This window comes from Ursus maritimus, unplaced genomic scaffold, assembly GCF_017311325.1.
Source record: "Ursus maritimus isolate PB19 unplaced genomic scaffold, ASM1731132v1 scaffold_31, whole genome shotgun sequence".
Classification (NCBI taxonomy): Eukaryota; Metazoa; Chordata; class Mammalia; order Carnivora; family Ursidae; genus Ursus; species Ursus maritimus.
Window position 1 is genome coordinate 3437979 of NW_024425675.1, and position 18717 is coordinate 3456695.

Consider the following 18717-nt stretch of genomic DNA (forward strand, 5'->3'; position numbering starts at 1 on the left):
ATTAGTAACGAGAGGTGTATAGCAAGCCAAGAAAATAACACATCTTGGGTTCTTATATGCATGCAAGGTGTGGGAAAGTAGCAAAGAGAAGATGGACAGATTTGTTAATTTTCTCACTGACCAGGAGGCCCATTGCAAATGCCAAAACTTGCAGGTTGTTTGTCTCAACTGACAGTGAGAAGTGGAGCAGGAGAGGTGATATTGAATGTTGTGGGGACCCAAATCACAAAGGGATTTGTAGATGAAAACTGACAATTTGAGCGACACTGAGAGGAGAAGTAGGACTGGATACGAGTCAGCCCAGAAGTGGGAATATGCTCTACCAGCAGTCTTGTCTAAATGACTGCCCTCTGGCTCCAGGGCACTTTCCCAGGACTCAATGGGATCACAGGAAGACTGGATCCATAGCAAGAGCCTGGCCGGGCGTGGTCAGCGCGTGCACTGGACTCCACCCCCTGGGAGGAGTCCCAATCCATACAGCGGGGTGGGCGGCCCCACCAAGACCCACGCTCAGGTGAGGATGGAAGGGAGTGAGTCCACTGTCCCTCAGGAAAGATGGTCCCATGGTTGCATTATTACCATTCTCCATCCATGAAGACAATAGAAGTCTTATAAATACTTATAAAATAATGTTATACAAGGTATCTGTATCATATGTACATTAAACACCACCACCATCTCTTCTCCCTGTGGCTGGTTAGACCAAAGACAGCTCAGAAGTCAAAACATCCCACAGTTGACAGGGCTGTCACCCTGATCGTAAGGAAAGGGGAACCCTGGCTTCTCACTTCTTCCACCAAAGGAGTCAAACATACCAAATCAGAGACCGTAAACCAAAGGAATTTTCTGTTCCTTTGAGTGGAAGCAATTGATACAACTGCAAACCCATGTTGAGGAAGGGCAGCAAATAAGCAAATAGAGCTGACCACTTGGCCAGCAGCATGCTTCGTGATCATGTGCCCACGTGAGTCTGAGAACAAGGGCCAGAGCTAAGAGACCAGGCTCCTCTGTCCACATCATTGCTCATGATTTGCCCAAATATGGCCCCCATCTTCCAGACTGCTCCCCTTTATCCAATAACATTTCTTAGAAAGTACACATGTTTGCATATATGTGGAACCGGCATACGTCCACGATGCACATGTAATTCTGTATTTGTCTCTGTTATTCTGGTTACTTTAATGTGTTTCTTATTTCATCCTTTGAGTCCTTGAAGTGCACGCAGTTCTTGCCCCAGTTGAAATCAACCCAAGATGAAGCAGAGAGTACTTTGTTTCTGATTTTGTTTTCTAGTCTTGGAAGAATAAGTCACTAAGGTTCAACTAACTACCTCTGAGTATATCCCATCATGGAGGGCTTCCCTGGGTAACACAGTGTGCCAGGAATTTCAATGTCTACGTAACTCAGTTCTTTCTTCTCCCCCTCCTCCTCCTCCTCCTCCTCCTCCTCCTCCTCCTCCTTCTTTTTTTTTTTGCAAAGTTTACTCCACTGATGACATGTCAGGTAAGGAGATAATCTTCCTTTCTTCAGAGACAGGATATCATCTTAATAAGGCAGCTAATAAGAATGTTCACAGGTCAGAAGTGCGAGTGACAGAGGTGCTTTAACGGGAAACCCCCTTCAGCTCTGAGTAATGACGAGATCGCAGAGCTGGTTGAGTTAAATTGACTTTTTTTTAAATGTGTGGAGGATGAGGGTTGTAATTTTGAGCATAAGCTTTTCTTTCCTTTTTTTTTTTTTTTTAAACAAGAAACTGTAATTTTCATATGGGAGTTTTGCATCTCTGAGCTTCAGAGATGCACAGCACATAGAAGGGACTTATTTCCCATTAGATGGGTTCTTTTCTCCAAATTCGGCATCTTCCCAGCCAGCACTCATCTCCCCTGCTCTTCCTCTTCCTCCAGGTTTCACATCCCGTGCAGCCAAGTAGAAAATATATGGGTATCCTTTGTCCATACATGTTTCTTTAGGTTAAACCCCACAGTATAGAATTTCATTTTTAAAGGATTCCATTATGAGTCCTATAAGATCATGCATCCTTTGCTAAAGACCGTTTTCTTTTTCCTTTCTGAATTTAGACTTAAATGATCGGTTTTCGTTTCCTGATTTTGAATTTTTTAAAGCAAATCCTATGCACCCTGGCCCGTCACTGCCCACATAGGTCTGTTCCGTACTGGATGCAGGAGAAAAGTACAAGAAACAAGGGCGAAGCTCTCCCACTCATCTTTCATCCCAGTGCTTATTTGCTCACAGGATCAATTAAATGTGTGAAAAACACGTTTTTCTGAATTGCTCAACTAACTGCTGAGTCACCTCACACTGTTGTTGGCTTAGAAAAGCCATTTGGAGTTTGTTCCCAGACAGTGCGGATGTCTCACGATGATCCGACGCTCTTCCCCGGGGTGTCATCAGCCTCAGCGCATCAATGGCAGGAAGGGGGTACTGGTGGCAGGAGCCCTTCTCCTGTCTCCGAAGGCAAGTTTGCCACTTGCTAGAAGGCTCCTCCTGAAGCTGAAGCTTGGCTTCCACGAGGGATTTTATGATGCAAATATTTTAAGTACAACTTTGAAGATTTTGCCATTAAAAACAGTCTCCATGGCTCAGGGCCCAGCCGACTGCAAACTACAAGGGGGAAAAGTGCCATATATTGCTGGCAAGTGACAGGAAGGAAAACAACACAAATTTCTAAACCAATCGTGACCTTGGCTAATGATCTGGTTTCAGGGTTCAGTTCATATCTGACTTGCTTTTATCCAGCTCTAGCTGTCGGTGGCAACATACTATCACAGTTGTTTATGTCGGGACAAAATGGGTGGAAACATTAACCTAAGGACCCAGAGACAGGTCAGATTAGGGCTCGCCAATGAATGTGGAGTATTTTGGAATAATGCGAACCTTTGAACTTGCCTTGTGAAGCCTCAAAGTGAATTTGTCCTACACATGCCCCAATCTTCAACTCCGTGTCCAAACTTTCCTTCCTTTTATCTGCTTGGCTTGACTCCCATCTGAGCTCAAGGAGCCTCTGCTCTGGTCCAGGCAACCCAAGCATGGCTACAAAATCTGAACCTGCAATCAGAGTACACAAGCTGCCCCTGGCTCCCACTCTGTTTGCTTGATTTATTCATGTAGCACTTTACAATGTGCACAACATTCTCATCTTTTCTCTTTGAGCCTCCAAACCCCATGAAGCAGGTTAGAGAAGTGATGGTCCGATTTTACACATGAGGAAATCGAGCCTCCCCGAGTTCGTGGCTCGCGGGTGGTGAGCAGCTCCATCAGAACACAAAACCCATTGTCTGGGCTGCAGCCCGACTTGGCGGTGTTAACTTTTTATCAGAAGAGAAGCTTTTGTTTTTAACAATGTTAAGTTCCTTACTTGATGAGAACTCATTGATTGGGTAAAGAAGCACGATAACTCTAAGGAGTTATGAAGTTAGCAATGCCTTAAAAATAAATTTTATTGGGGCGCCTGGGTAGTGCAGTCATTAAGCGTCTGCCTTCGGCTCAGGGCGTGATCCTGGCGTTCTGGGATCGAGTCCCACATCGGGCTCCTCGGCTGGGAGCCTGCTTCTTCCTCTCCCTCTCCCCTGCTGTGTTCCCTCTCTCGCTGGCTGTCTCTCTGTCACATAAATAAATAAAATCTTTAAAAATAAATAAATTTTATTAATCACGATACCATTTATGTACACTTGAAAATTATAAATGCATATATTACCTATTGTAAATAGATACATTATATGATTTAAATATCATGGCTTATTCACACTTCAGGCCCAGTGTTTATAAATTTCAAATGCCTCTTGACATAGACAATGCCAGGTTCCCATGTGGATTTGCAGACCCCACCGTGTCCTTGTTGGTAACCACTGTTCCATGCTCTGGATCCTTTGCTTCGCTATTTAAATCTCTTTGACCAGAAGGTATTCATTTCTAAGCCAGATTTTCACGTTCAGAAAAGAGTCACATGAGATTGAAGACAGTGAAAATTAAAAAAAAAATAATATGAGTAGGATCTGAAACATGAGGAAAATAGGAGGCAGTAGAACACAGAGTGGCCACAACAAAAAGCCAATCCTAGAGGCCGGATTTCTGAAGCAGATGCAGAAGAGATCCCAAATCCTGGAACAAAATAGAGAAGATGGCTGGGAGATCGAGAAACAATCACAATTTGCATGAAATCATCAGCTGTTTTCAGCACAGATGGGAAAAGCCTGTTACGAAACGTCGTAAGATGTTTGCAGCGGGTTTCAAGCTGGACATGCATTAAACACATTCTTAAGCTTTTCGCATTGGGAATAAAAATGTAAATCATTTTAGTGATGATTTTTTTCTTTACATATCATTATTCTTCGTATTTTATTTTATTTTTGGTAAGGAGATGACATCACGATAGCCAAGGGGAAATGATCCATTTATAGACTTGGATAGATAAAATTTATCTTCAAAGAGGTAGAATATTAATTATGCATAGAAAGAAACTTTTAGCCCTGAAACATTCCCAGTGAAACGAGGGGCTTATTTCACTCAAAATCCTAATCAAACACAGTTCAATATCTCAGAGAGAAACGCGGGCAGTTCCTGCATGTTTCAGAGCAGCGGGCCGAATTTGGGCAGCTTCCCAGTACCAGCCCCCCTCGGGATGCTCCCTGGGGTTCCGCCACGACAGTCACGTCTACCCTCGCTTCCTTGCTCCTTTAAATGAACTGCGGGGTTGTGAGGCCGGAGCCAGTAGCTGATGCTCTCCTCTGATCCCGTGTCCCTAGAGGAGAGACATAGACAGCCACAGACTCAGTGTCTGGAAGAACTGGCTGGCCCAAGGAAACGAGTTTCCAATAACTAATCCAGCTGAACGAGGCACTTCCCTTGGCTCCCGCTCTCCTTCCCGTAAGCCAGGAAATGTTCTCTCCATTCAGTAGGGGATGGCTCATCAGGGACTTCTAATCTCTGATTGGTTCCTTTATACACGATGCTAGTATCTTCTCCTGCCTATCTTCGGTCCTTTTAGGTGTTCCCTCTGGATTAATTGAAAATCATGGATATCCTGTTTGTATGATTTGTTCAAGGTAATTGTAAGGCCATGAAGAGGCCAATATTGATTTTTAAGGAAGATGCCACTTTATATGGCCTGAAATGTACAATGTAGAATGCGGAGCCCGTTTAGGAAAGATAATTGTCTCATATTCATTCATTCATTCATTTATAGCTCCTGCTGTATGCCAAGTGCCGTGCTAGGTGCTGAGAATACACCGGAGAATGTTACATCATATTCTAGCGGGGAAGAGCTCTATAGTCAGGCAGTGATGCTTGGCAGGAAGAAAATCAAGGAGGATTATGGGGTAGAAAATGAAAAGGAGCGAGTAGACAGAGATCTCAGTTGAGCGGGAATCTGAGGACGTGAGGGAGCCATGTGGCTACTGGCAGGAAGAGCATGCCCAGGAGCAACCGCCAGCGCCAACGCCTGAGGCAGCAGCGTGCCCAGCACGCTCACAGCATGGTACGGGAGTGGGCTTCGACTTCTCTCAGGGGAGGGCGGCCGAGGAAGAGAGGAGCTGGACGGTTCTTACGGTAATGATCAGAGCTGGACAGGGAGAAAAGTCAGGACAAGGACCAGGTGAAGACACAAAACAACATTGGTCAATGGATTCTGGGCAAGGGATGGTTGGAGTGGGGGAATATGAGTCATCAGTGAGTGGACACTTTGAGTAGAGATTAGGGAGGGAATACGGATAGGTGTGACCATGAGGCAGAACACGAGATCAACGGAGGTGAGGCAGTCAAGCAACAGAGAGACCAGTATGCTAGGAGGATCTTCTGTGCAGCTGTTGAAATCAACAACAACAAATACGGTTGTGAGACAGCGATTCGGGTGCTAAAATCCTCACAGAATGGAGATCGATAGAAGACCACCACCAAAAGTGAAGTAAAACATACTGTACCTAGCTAACAGCTTCAAAGGAGTGTGGAGGTGGGAGTGGGGTGGGTGGTTACAGAGAAAGGAGGACTCGTGACCAGGAAGTGTCAATAAGGAGTTACAGAGACACCTATCCCATTTCCGAGCCCCAAATATGTGCCGTGCGAGCAAAAACCAGCCACCTGTGGAAAGACTGGGGCTGTTGATTAGGGCGAGAAGCAGGTGAGGGATGGGCAAAGCCCTTAAGAGATATCAGACCGAGTAACAAGGGTCCCCTCGGGGTCTTGGGCTGCTTCTGAGGTCTGAGATAAAAGGGACGCAGAGCAAGGTCAAGTTCCATGGTCTCTGAGGGGTGGTAGGAGTTCAGTTCTAATCATTGCCTACTTCTCAGGTGCTGAGAGCCAGGAGTCTTGCAAGGACCATAGGTGCCCCTTGCATTGGGACAGAGTGCTGTAACTCTCCAAATGCCCAAACCTGCTTTATGCCATGTGTGTCTGTGTCTTGACGATGGATGTATTTATGCATTCATTCACTTGTTCAGGGGCTAATGGATACCAGACAATGTGTGTCACTGCTCATTCACTGGTGAACTAAAGAGACATTGATGTTCTCATGAAAACTGCAGTTCAAAGGCAGAAGCCAACATTAATTAAATCAACACACAAATAAATGTATGTTAAACTGTGACAAGGTCTCTTAAAACAAAGTTCCTGTGAATAAGGAGCAGGAGGAGGGGACATAATCAGGCTGAGGATGGTGAAAGGTTGGGAGGAAGGATGTGTAAGGTGAGACTTGAAGGATTCTGGAAACCCAACAAGAAGATGACAATATATCAAGAACCTGGAAACCTAATCCCTTTTGACACTGAGGGTTCATTTTCTGGAATCTAGCTAATGACACAACCCAAAAAGTGAACAAAGATTTCTACCCAAAGCTGTTAAAAGAACAAAAACATAGTTTATAAAAGGAAAATTGGAACCTAAACATGCAAAAATAGGGAAATAGCTATGTAAATTGTGGTATAAAATGTAGCACTAGGTTATCAGTTGTTATCAATGCTGATAAATACATTTCACTGACACAGAAATAAAATGACAATATAATGTTCAATTAAAAAATTATGGCAGCAATGTCCACAGATGCCAAATTATGGAAAGAGCCCAGATGTCCATCAACAGATGAATGGATAAAGAAAATGTGGTGTATATATGCAATGGAATATTACTCAGCCATCAAAAAGAATGAACTCATGCCATTTGCAATGACATGTTTGGAACTAGAGGGTATTATGTTATGCGAAATAAGTCAGTCAGAGAAAGGCAGATACTATGTGATTTCACTCATATGTGGAATTTAAAAAACAAAACAGATGAGCATAGGGGTAGGGAAGGAAAAATAAGATAAAAAGAGAGGGAGGCAAACCACAAGAGATGCTGAACTCTAGCAAACAAACAGGGTTGCTGGAGCGGAGGGGGTTGGAGGGAAGGGGTCACTGGGTAATGGGCATTACGGAGGGTACTTGATATAATGAGCACTGGGTGTTACATGCAATGGATGAAACACCAAATTCTACCCCAGAAACTAATAATACAGTATATGTTAACTACATAGAATTTAAATAAAAAATGTTTTAAAAAAGGGGACATCAGATTGTGCCCCAGCATGCCTGAATGCACAGGGCTGCATGTACGTATACACACGTGTGTGCATGTGTGTACACATGAAGAAAGGGAACAAATACCCCTGATATTAACAAGTTTTCACTGTTTGCACTAGGATTTGTATTTACTTCTTTCCCTGTGTTTCCATTAAAATAAAGACAGTCACTTCATTTAACAATTTTTCTTAAATTAGAAGAAAATTAAACTTTGTAGTTACCTTTTGTCTTTTCACTCCCTCCTTGGCTTTGGAGCTGGTCACACGGGATGGCAGTATTCCGTCAGTGAGGGTTTCCTGAACACCCAGGGTGCCGGGCCTGCTGGCTGCTGTGGAAGAACGTCTGAGGTCAGAACAGGGAAGCTCATCCGGCTTGAGGTGATCCAGGGTGACTTGGGGAGGAGCTGGGTTGTAGGCTTTTGCCTTCATGAAGCGGTGGCACTGGGGAGGGGAGAAGTGGGAGGAGCCCTCCTGTGAGGAAAACCACCATGTGCAACTTGCAGAAGTGGGGCTTAACAACCCGTGTGAGTGTGAGCAGCTGTGTGGAGACAGGTGTGGGCGCCTGGGCTGGGCTAGCAGGGGGAGCCAGCAGCAGAGGCGCTTGGCCACGAGAGGCCCACGGGGGGCGGAAATGACAGGCTCTTGAGCATTCGCTTACTCATTAATTCACCTCATTCTTGTTGAGTGTGTCAGGCACTGTTTGAGAAGCGGGGGGTGTATTAGTGAACAAATCAGATAAAAATCCCTGCCCTCATCTGGCTATTTGAGTGTGCACTGGGGAAGTGGGGTGGGCATTGGGGGGAGGCCGACTATAAGCAACCAACTCAATAAGTAAATGTCACAGCGTAGGAAGAGTGCTGCATAGTCGGGAAGAAGCGGGCAGGCACATTTGTGGAGGGCGGGGCTGGTTGCAGTACTGAATGGGGGTCACAGCCAGCCTCATGAGGCCTCACTCAGGCAAAGGCTGGAAAACAGGGGTTCTGAGACAGAGGGAGGCCGGGTTGAAGTTGTTGGTAGTGATGAGTCCTAGAGTGAGTGGCTGAGGTACGTGAATGATAACTGGAAGGCTGCCGCGTAAGGGACAGTTCTTGTCATTGCGAATACCTACATCACCACAAAGGATGGCAGGAGCCGCACCAGTGAAAGTGGCTGTGAGGCGGGACACAATGGGACCCATGTAGGGTGATTGGGGTGGGGTGGAGTCCAATGATATGAGATTCAAAGATGAGGAGAGTTTTGAGGAGAGAAGGTAGGTTTGGAGCTGTAATGGGGGTAAAGGAAGAGGCCTACTTGCACTCCAGGCCCAGGATTGCAAGGTACAAGAGGCCAACTGCTCCCCTTTACGTACGGAACCCAGGCCTCAGACAGCTGGGGTTCAGAGAAGAGGTTGAGAATGCAGACTTTGCATTCAGTGGATTCCTGAAGCACTGGGGATGGTGTCTGAAATGAAAATGGCAGGATTGAGAACAAAATAGCAGATGTACAGAGCTTTCTAAGGTTTAGAATGTGAGGGAAGGGGGTACCCTGGGAATCTGGGGCTTCTTGTGATGACTGTCATAAACAGCAAAAATGGGCTTCTTGGTGGCAGGGCCGTGACTAGGGGAGCCAGTGATGAAATCCGGTGAAGCTATGACACACGTTGAGCCTAGGCCTCCTCTTGACCCCACTGAAGTCTTCACACCAGGCACCAAGCTCACTTTTGACTTATAGGGAGTGCCGCGGGCTCCCTCATGCCCCCAGTGAACTGATTTGAGGCTATCTGGGGAAGCCATTCTCAGGAAAAAGCAAGGGACAGATAGGATAAGAGCTACGTTTCAGGAAAATTAACTGCACAACACATGCAGATAGATGGATAGAAAGATTAGCTAAAAGATGGAAGGCCATACAATTATCAGTAATTGCAGAAACCAAAAGAAATGCAACTGAATTTCTTGGAGGGCAACTTGGTTTATCTCGAGATTTAATGAGTGACCCATTCAAGATATTTGGTGGTGGTGATGTTTATGGACTTTGTCTTGGGCATATTGACATGACCCTCTTTCAGTGGAGTAGTGTGTGCCTTAGTCTGGGTCTCTGAGGAGCAGTCACCAAGATGAGTTTGGATGTATGATAGATGAATTGGGGGGAATGCTGGTGAAGGGTGACAGGGAGGAACACGGAGGAACCTGGGAGAGCCATCTGACCATGATATAATTCCAAGTGCTGTGAAGAAGACAGGGGAGGAAGAAAAGCCATAGACTATGGTGCAGTTCTAGAAAGTTTGATAAGGCCTATGAGGAGTACTTGCGCCAAAGTCACCTGTCAGAGGAGAGCCAGAACAAGTCAGCCTTAGTATCTGTGCTACACTGTTGGCTGGGAGAAGCTCACAGAAAGCATGGCCTCGATACAAAGACATGGCTGGATTTCAAGGGGACTGGAGCAAGGACCCTCAGTCAACTCCATTGGGGGCCTCGTAGAGAATCCCAGAGGCTCACCTTCATGGTCGCCCGGTCCATGGGGGTAACTCTCCATTCATGATGATTTCCTGAATCATCCGCATTCCATCTATCATCCAATAGAGTTCATGTTGATCTAAGCCTCTCTTGCCTGGGATACGTTCCCACTCGTCACATTTCTTAGAACGTAGTTGAGACCAAATGGCAGGACAGAGGGTGCTGTCTTACCACAGGTGACCTCAGTTTATCTTCTTTTCCTCAAAATAGCTCAACAATAGTTACTTTTATCATAAATGTTACAGTGCAACAATACCTCAACAATATAATAAATGTACCTTGTGTATAGGAGGTTAATTTTTCCTCAATAAAACACCCCATGCAGCTCACGAACATTCTAAGAAGTGAAGCTCTTTTCTCTGATACACTGAAATATATTGCTTACTATTAAGAGTGACAACTGAAGTTGGAAATGTTGTCCATGTAGAATGATAAAAAGTGCAACATTTCAACCAGTCTCTCTTCATGAGTCTTATTGTGTCATCGTATGTTACAAGATGCCTCAGAGAAAGTAGGTGCGCTCTAATACCATTTCCAACTGACAAAACGTGGCGTGTCCTAACCTACAGATGGGAATAGCAAATAGTCTACTCTGTATCTGAAACAGGTGCTCCTCCCCACCCCCAGGTTATTGCCAACTTAAAGCCCTTTAATGTTTAGATTGGCTCCTGTCTAGTTATAACTCTCTTCTTAGCTGGTAACCATTCCATGTTCTGCGGGTAAGCATAACTGACCAAAAGGAGTTTGGCTGCTCTCCAAACCCAATTGCTCAGCGGGGATTTGTTGGTATTGACCAGTGACCTGGACTGTGGGAGCAATAAACTACCTGTCATTTAGCATGTGTGGGAGAGCACTTTTTTTTTTTAAAGTGCTAAATAGAGGAGCCCTGGAGGGTTTCTAACCACCCTCAGGCTGGTTCAGGAACAAAGTCTTACATTCTGTTCTCCCCTTTTCTTGATCATGGATTCAGTAGCCAGAACGAGTGAAAGTTCTCTTGCAATGACGAACTCTTGGCTTGATCTTTTCTGAGTGGCCTTTATTGAAAGATTTTAAAGTTTAATCAGAAAAAAAGAACTGTTTAAAGGTTCAGCTTTTGCAAATATCAGAAATAAGAGCTCTCACTTAGCTGCTGGGTGATTTCCAGGACAGAAAGTCACACTCTAGTGGAGGAGGAACTTGGAGCTTCCTGTGCGATATGGAGGTTCTCCACAGGGCAAAGATCACCCCAGGATCTCTCTCCTCCCATTTATGGCCCAAATCACAACTTTTCCAGAATGCTTCCACACAAAGACTACTTTTCACGAGAGCTCAAGTGGAGAGTGAGCCAGAGATACAGAGAACTCATGTAACACAATGGGCATTTGGGATAGAAGTTTCCCAGCTCATCCCTGGGAGACTAGGGCGATGGGACAAGGAACGGGCACGTGGCACTTAGAATCCCGTGATAACAAGAAGGCGCGGAGTCTCGAGCCACATGATTACTATTTAATAATGTTGACCATTAGGAGACTGTCAAAGATTCATGTTCTGGTTGGGAGTGCCAACTTGCCTCTCAACTCTTGGAGAGACTGGCGAAAATGCTGGCTTTGGCAGATGGCCTCTTGGCACAGGTGGGAGTATTGATCATCCTTGAATGGTAGGAAATGTGACTCCCTGTCTGATTAAAAGTTTCTTACAAGGGAGAACAAAGGCCTAAGGTTGTTGGAATGCTTAATAGTCTACATTAAAGATATCTCTACATTAAGGAGTATCTGTTGCCAGAACCTACATTCCGATTGTTGTCACAGCGTTTAATGGATCCATTATTGTTCTTTTTTCATTTCAGATGCTGTATTCCCTGTTTTTTTTTAGAGAGGGAGAGAGCAAGCGAGCCCGGGATGGGGGCAGAGGGAGAGGGAGAGAAAGAATCTTAAGCTCCACGACCAGCGTGGAGTCCAACGTGGGCTTGATCTCACAACCCTGAGGTCATGACCTGCACCAAAATCAAGAGTCGGACACTTAACTGACTGAGCCACCCAGGCACCCTCAGATGATTTAGTCTGACTCCATCATCACGCATCTTCTCTTTGCCCATTCTTTTAAAATAAATTTTTCTTTACTAAGATTTGTGGTTTTTCCTGTGAAAATGGGACCATCAGCTGGGGAAAAAAACAAAACAAAACAAAACAAAACATGAAAACTAGGATTTTTAGGGACCCACGTGTTAAATCCCATTTTGGTGAATCTGAAGGTAAAATTCCCAAAGACGTGTAGCAACATATTATGAAGTGATTCATCCACATGCCACAGGACTCAGGTCCAACTAAATGCTGATATCTTGGGCCATTGTTTTAAAAAATAGTTGGGGCCTTTTGATACCCCATTAGTTCATCCTGTGTTCTTGATCTCAGGCTGGCTCTAAGTCATGGTTCTGATGCCTTGATCTCCATATTGTTCTTTTCACCCAGTTAACCTCAGGCTTTGTTTAATCCTAGTCTGTGTTCTAGGCTTATTTGTGGCTTGGGGTTTACTTCTATCCTGAGCAGGTCCTTCTTTGGTGACCCATGTTCTGCTATATTTGGTTTGACCAAACGGTTCAGACTCACTCTAAATGTACCCCAGTCTTGGATGACACTCTGCTGTCCTCAGATGGGACCCAAGGGCACTACATCCATCACTTTTGATAGGTTGACTTTGGGAAATTAATTGACCGTGAAATTAACCTGGCTGCTCCTGGCTTTTTTCTCATAGTAGGCACTCAATAAATGTTTGTCAAGTGAATGCTTTGTATGAAACTTACTTAAAGGAATTTAAAAAATGTTTTTCCTGTAGTGTCTTTCTAATTTTCCTTTTTGCAGTTAAAATGATCGTGCGGTGTTTCTGTAAACAGTAATAGAGAAGAAGAAGTTATAATAAAAGAGATAATTGGTGTGACTCTAAAGAGAAACTTAAAAAGACAAATGCTCCTAGACTTGAGTGACCGTATTTGGGAGCTATCCCTAACGAAATTCAATGTGTTTTCATAAAATTGGGTTGAGGGAATTTTGACCTCCTCCTTCTCAGTTTTGATTTTGAGCTCCCTTTGTTCATCGCTGGTATATTGGTCCTCCTCTGGCATCTGTCCAGGGCCCTCTACTCTTCTCTCATTCTGTCCCCTACCTGCACAGTCTCTTCTTCTTCCATCTCATGTCAAGGGCTCCCAGCCCCAGTGTCTCTGGGACCCTCAGCTCTCTCGGGATCTTCACTTAGCCTGCCTTTCTCCTGCCTGCAGCCCAGGGAGACACTGCCTCTGCTGCTGGGACCTTTTTGAATTCACCATTGCCTATGCCTGAGGCCTGCTATCCTGGAGCCCTCAATGCCCCACTGGGGCTCACTGTTCCCCTCTGATTGCCCTGTTGTGGGTGAAATTGTCCTTAGCTTGTTCGTGGCACAATTTACTGCAATGTCAAGGAGCACAGACTTGAGTCAGCTGACCTGGATTTGAATCCCCGCTTTGTCACTTACTCACTAGATGATCTTCAATTTTAACCCCTCCAAGCCTCAGTATCCTCATCTGTGAAATGGGGACAGTAATAGTACTTACTTCACAGGGTTGTTTAAAGGATTAATTGGTAAGACAACAGCTTAGTTCCATGCTTAGAACATAATAAGTGCCCCCCGAATGTTTGCTTTGATTCTTTGCAGATTATTCCTTTGTGAAAGCATCTCCTTATGTTTTTCCTATGGTGGGCCCCTTCTGTCCAAGAGGCTCAGAAGGAATTTTACAGGGATGCCCAGAAAACTATATCCTGAGCAGACAATCCCTCTGCTCTCCATTCCCCATCCACTGGTCCCTCCTTCCTGTTCCCTCCTCTCCTCCAGCAGACTTTGACATAAATGGACTGATAGAAGCTTTGGGTCTCCAATTCATCATGCACTCAGAGTGCCTGCACCCAGGCTGGGACCCGGTTTCCAATCATCTTTCCAGGACTAAGGATTTGACTTTTACTCCATGAGCAGAAACCACCACTCTCGTTCCCAGAAGAGCTTGCTCGTCTTGCCAGGCCTGCTGATGACTGATAGCAATGTTGCTTTCTGAGGATTAGGTGAATGCATTCAGGATATTTACTCTGACTCCTTTTTGGGTTTGTTATGCTTCTGAGGGAATTTCCCCACATGTTTATATGATGGTTGCATAAATAACTACAAAACTGTAATTTGTTTTTTGAAGCTTATTATTCTCCTTAAGTTTCTTAAATTATTAAGATTATCTGGCTTCTTGGGAAATAGCTGTGTTTCAGAGTAATTTAATTCCATACTGTGGGGAACAATTGGGTACTGTCTGGGGGGACACACTAAAAAAAACCTATTAAGTCTACTCATTCTTTAATTTTCCTGATTCTGCAGCTCAGTGAGGATATGGTCTCAGGTAAGAGAATATTTGTCCATTACCCAGCTTGCACAGATGTTGCAAGAATTCTCAAAGGACTCGTTCTTGCTTTTGTTTTTGTTTTGTTTCTTTTGCAACAAGAAGGGCTCCCTGCATGAAAACAGGCCAGCATATAGCAGTGATGCCCAACTGTGAGCAAGCAGTGTCCAGCTTAGGTGGACACACAAGCACTGAGGAACACAAGCATTCTGACCCCGAATAGTCCCTGGTGGTCAGGGCGAGGCTGACCAAGAGGTGACTTTCTAGACTATTCAATGTCAGCTACACTTGGAGTTTCCCGTTTGGGCTATACCTTGAAGCCAGACCATCCTTCCTCAGAGCCAATACTATCAAGCCATTCTGTGGCTCAAGAAGTTCAAACATCCTGATGGTCTATGACAAGATGTCTAGATTCTTTAGCCTGGCTTTGAGGCTGTGACCCAGACTTACCTTTCCAGACTTTTCTCCCATTACATCCCATCTCTAAACTAGCCCTCCTATCAGATCACAACCTGCATTTCTGATTCTTGGGTCTATGACATCACTCTGAACCTGAAGATCTCCCACCCCACACCTCACCATCAGCCATTCTCCTTCCTGAACCCTATTCACCCCTCAAAGTCCAACTCTGTTTCTACCTCGTCCTATAAAACTCCCTCTGCCTGCTCCAGCCACATGATTTCTCTCCACACAGAGTTCTTTGATTACATAGTCTACCCACTGAGCACTCCTTATGCTTGGTTCTTCATTCTTGTTAATGCTTTTGTGTGCTTGCATCTTACTGGTCTCATTGGTCTATTGGCTTCTTGGAGGAGAAGACTGTATTTTTGTGTTTCTGTTTTCCCCATGGTGCTTTCCTTGTGGTGGCTTTCCTGAAGTGGTCTTGATTTATTGATTGATTTAAAGCAAGGTGATGGGTAGTGAGGAGGGCACATGTTGCATGGTGCACTGGGTGTTATACGCAGCTAATGAAGCATCGAGCTTTGCATCGGAAACTAGGGATGTACTGTATGGTGACTAACATAATATAATAAAAAAAAAATTAAAAAAAATAAAGCAAGTCCAGACTCTTTGGGGGACCTGTCAGCTTGTCAATCCCATAATTCCCTGCCAACTATCAGTGCAGAAAGTCAACATGATGGGATCAATTCCATTCTGATTGAGGGATAAGATCTAGTTCAAGTCAGTTCAGCAATTGGGCTGGTACCATGGACTGTGCCAAATATTAACCAAGAAAATACCTTGGGCACAGCCCCTACCTTCAAACAGCTAACTGTTTAGGAAGAGACGTCATTTCCAACAGGAAAAAATTAAGAAATATTATTAGCCAAAAATAAAACACTATATTCCATTAAAGTGCTAATTGATTGAACTCCAAAGTTGAGATGTATCGAATAGGTGGAAAGTAGTGTGGGTTCCAAGGTGAAGGGAGATCAGGGAGGGAGGTACAGGGAAAAGCCTCAGGGGGCTCTAGGGACCCAGAAAAGCTTTAGGGACGAGGACAGGAGGAAGAATGTTTTCCATCAGAGGGAAAAGAAATGCCTCAAAAATTGATTGGATACTAGTCACTGATCAGGCATTATGTAGATGCCAACTTCTTTATTCCTCATGGTTTTTGCAAAGCACCGCTTATCTTCCTATCACAGAGGAAGATTCACTAAGAGAGGTTAAGTGATTTGCCCACAGATGGTTCCCAGCCCAACCCAAGCTCCATCCATCTGTCACCAGGCTGGCCAGTGCACTGAGGCAGAGAAAGCCTTCACTGGAGCAGCCCCCAGGCATCCAGGGACCACTTTTCCCCTCTCTCAAGAAGCAGTTTTTCTTAGCCTGGCTCAACCGATGAAGCATCTGACTATCATGATCTTGCTCTCATGGGATCGAGCCCCACATCTGGCTCTGAGCTTAGCAGGGAGCCTGCTTCAGATTCTCTCTCCCTCTCCCTCCTGCTCACTCTCTCTCTCTCAAATATATAAATAAAATCTTAAAAAAAAAAGAGAGAGAGAAGGGAAGAAGGGTTCAACTTAGAAAAGAGAGCTGTTCTAGGCAACTTCTACAGTGGCTTCCCACAATCCCCACCTACCTGTTTCCAGTGAATAAATTACAGCAAAAGTGATGGGTTGTCTATTCCACGATGGAGTTATCACTGCCTGTGACTTCCATCATGCTGGCACTCTCTCTCTGGCTGTCCTTGCATGCTCCCTCTGAGAAGAAGACCTACCATAAGGAGAGGCGCATCCAGTAAGGAACCAAGAGCCTCTGCTGTCCAGCATGTGAGGAGCTGGTGCTGCTAGCAACCAGGTGGGGGAGAGGTCTTCCCCAGGTGAGCTTTCAGATGATATCCCAGCTCAGCTGGCATCATGACTGCAGCCTTGAAAGAGCCGGAGACAGAGAGGCCAGCTGTCTTCCCTAGATTCCTGACTCACAGAAGGTCTGAGACAACAAATACTATTTGGGGAGTAATTTGTTTTGGAGCACTATTTAAAGAATGTAAGACCCCTTTCAAATGTGTTCTCTCCTATGGCTGAAATCTGACCTGTCATTAGATGCCTCAAGCATTATTCACTTCAAGTGAATTAGACAATTTAAAAAACATCACCCGACTGATTGGCCAATCTCTATTTGTAGTACCCCCTCATCATGCCTGGTCCCCAGCAGGTGCTTAAGTTCGGGAGGGTGAAATTCTAAGGCTATTCTGAACCATCAGAAATTCTGGAAAATAGCTAGAGAGTCTGCATTTCTAAAAGCACATCACATGCCACAATGTTCTAATTTGGTCTGGATGGTAGTCTCTTCATGAAAATGTATTAAGCTGTGTAGTTATCATTTTTGTGCTTTTCTATAGGCACATTATGTTTCAATAAAAAATTTACTTAAAAAAGTGTTGCCAGTTGATGCGAAGGTATACCACATTTGAGATATATCAGTCTGCGTAATTGTCTTTTAAAGGAATAGATAATAATAATACCTTATATTTATTATTGCACTGTTGTAAGTGCTTTAGGCACATGAATGCACAACAACCCCAAGAGGTAGATGCTATTATAGTACCCAATTTACAGATGGGAAAGGTTTATTATTTGTCCAAGTTTACACAGCTCATGAGTGCTGGAGCCAAGATTCAGACCTAGGCAGTGTGGCTTTATAGAAAGTCAATGCTCTCCAACATGACAGAATTAGGTAGTGAGCAAGGACAGTCTGACAGGTAGCTCCGTGAAGTGGCCGGTGTGGTCTAATCACTGGCTCTGGTTGCTAAAATTCCCTCTCACATGGCCTTTCCACTGGGCCCTTCTCCCTCCCTTTTGGTCTTAGCCTTGGACACAGGACAGAGCAATCCTTAAAGAGTTGCACAGTTGCAGCAGGAGGGAACCAAAATACTTTTCCTCAAGTTCCTCTGGCCCTTTGGTTCTACCAAAGTTCTCTGCTGTCCTGCTGCCTCCATGCAGCTCTCTGAATGGGAGGGTCACAGCTTTTCTCAGGCCCGTGCCTGTTGGCAGCACACACACTATCTGTTCCCTGTTTCTAGTGGAGGAGGGCTGGACAGGCCACCTCCAGCCAGTTTAATATTCCTTGTCTGGGACCAGGCCCAGACACCAGTGCTCTGCCCACTCACTCCCCATCACTCAACATCGGTGAAGAAAAACAGCCCGTCTCTTGCTGTGGTTGTTTCCCCAGCCATGGGTCACAGACTCATAAACAGTTTCTCCCTCTTTTGCAGGTATGTTTCGTGGACAGAATCAGATTCACAGGAGAGCTCACGAAGCTTAAGTTCAGGGGCCACTCCCTAGCAAGACCTTATGCCCAACGGGATATTCATAGCTTTCTTTTTTTTTTTTTTAACATCTTTTTTTTTTTTAAAGATTTTATTTATTTATTTGACAGAGAGAGAGACAGCCAGCAAGAGAGGGAACACAAGCAGGGGGAGTGGGAGAGGAAGAAGCAGGCTCATAGCGGAGGAGCCTGATGTGGGGCTTGAGCCCATAACGCCGGGATCACGCCCTGAGCCGAAGGCAGACGCTTAACCGCTGTGCCACCCAGGCGCCCCTATTCATAGCTTTCTATTCCTTTTATAAAGAGAACTCCACTAATTGTAGGAGTTTCATAATCCTGGAAACCTAGATGTGCCCCTGCTCAAGTGACCCTTCTAGACATTGTCTCCAAAAATGAAACCTCTCATCTTCCTCCTTAGCATGGCACTTGGGGTCTCTGTGACGGGCCTTTAAGTACTATTCTCTCTGCCTTGGTTTTGTTCTCCTCACTGGGACTGCAGGCTT